We start from the raw sequence: 1,929 nt of genomic DNA, 5'->3' as shown, positions 1-1,929 counted from the left end.
TAAACATCCCGATAATTGTTAAAGAAATGTTGTAAAAGGTTAACAAAGTATTGTCGAGAAATAAGCTACCAGATAACTAAGAAAAAAAGAATGTTACGTGTAGATATGTAAATGAGGGGAGTGTCTCAATTGAAACTGTGACGTCACCTCAGACTATAAGTACAGTAGCTCAAGTGAAGACAGACGAGGTGAGCTCCTGAACCGAAAGCGTTGGTCTGCTGGTAGCAGTGAAAAAGGTGTCGAATAGGAAATCCTAGTAGGAGATTGAAGGTTCGATTTTGACGATAGGAAAAGAGGAAAGTCTTGAGTGGAGGAAAAAGGTTCCGAGTATTAATTGAGGTGACGGTTAGGATCGATAGTTATAAGAGAATTTGTAACTAAGTTAAGATTGAATTTTGTTTTGTCGGAATTCCAAGGGGAATAGTTTCTAAGTTAGAATAAGACTTAAGTTTGTCGGGTTGATTGTGATTTGATTTCTTATTTAATAAATTTGTTGTTTGTTTCCAAAACTTGTACATAGTATTTGTTAGATTTGATTAAACATTTATTATTGAGATTTTGTGACTAACTTTGTCCTTACTTTATTTCAGTGCACGCGAAAAGTCCAGGTCTGGCAACTAACAAACGCGAACCCGCGTAAAGTACCCGTTTGGTCCCGGCTCTTTAAGAAAAAAAATTCGTTGTAGAGCAAAACACTAAAAATAGTACTTTACAGCACAGGCAGTCTGCTTGAGAAGAATCCGGCTATTACACATGATGATAAAACTGACACAACTATGCAGTAAGTCACGAACACCAAGAAACAAAATGGAAGTTTTGGTTAGAAATAAACACAGTACTTTTTCTTTCCATATATCTAATAATAGACAGATGTCGTCATCTCTCCAAATACAGTATCTTTTATATTTCTCTGTCAATATCCCAACACGTGTTCCGCAGCCATCTTGTATTTTCTCGTGAGCGTGGGATTGTGGGATCTCTCTTATGATTGATCTAGTTTCCAGAACTCTCTTGAGTCAATCGCTATTGAACCTTGTTTCAGTCGAGATTGAAACGGTCAAGAGAGATTGCACCAAGGCATTGTCGCTGACCTTGGTCACAATCTAGATTGAAATGCTCAGTGCAGATGGGGTATAAGTGTATACTAATGGCATCTCATGAGAATTTTTTATATAAAATTATTACACTATGTAAATGTCAAAAAATTAAAAGTTAAGTACATAAAGATCTATGTTTTAAATTTTTTCAATTTTAAGTTTGCAGGTTGGACAGATCTGCAATACATGATGAAAGATTCCAGACTGACCTGGTTTATATAGGGTGTACAAAAGATCTCTGAAAAAATGTATGGCGGAACATAGCTTCTTACAAGCTATGTTGGTATTTTAAGGCTCCATCCACTTATTTGTTGGACAATGGAGTTATGACAAAATTACATCAAGCCCAGTTGATAAGATGTTCTGTCTCTATTGAACAACTCAGAGAATTGGAAGCCCTGGAGATTTTTAAAGCAGACCAACTTGGAGGATGTATTAATTATAAAGAAGAGAAATGTATGTCGTGCATGACAAGCATAATTCAATAAATGTTTATAATTTAAGTACATCATTCTTATACACACATCTGATTGACGTTTTTGAATTTGAAATGCATCGTGTTCTTCAGCTGTTTTATTTTTTGTTCGATTAATACCCGAAGATCTTGGGGAAATATCAAAAACATTTGTTTTGTAGAGAAATAAAGCTGCTGCACTAGATAAAGGTACTGGAGAGTAGTTATTTGTCTGGAGTTTGCTCATCTCTTTGCCTGTAAAATCCAATACACACTTGTTTTTGTTGAAAAATATTAAGTTTTCAGTCATTTGTACTCCACTGTTTACGGTGTTTTTCCCACTTTAATGTCATCCCAACTCAAGACAAGAAATAATTA

The sequence above is a fragment of the Centruroides sculpturatus genome, unplaced genomic scaffold, assembly GCF_000671375.1.
Source record: "Centruroides sculpturatus isolate CEXI.00-Female unplaced genomic scaffold, Cexi_2.0 scaffold2554, whole genome shotgun sequence".
NCBI classification, from domain to species: Eukaryota; Metazoa; Arthropoda; class Arachnida; order Scorpiones; family Buthidae; genus Centruroides; species Centruroides sculpturatus.
The sequence above is the reverse complement of the archived record's forward strand: the minus strand, read 5'-3'. Positions refer to the sequence as shown.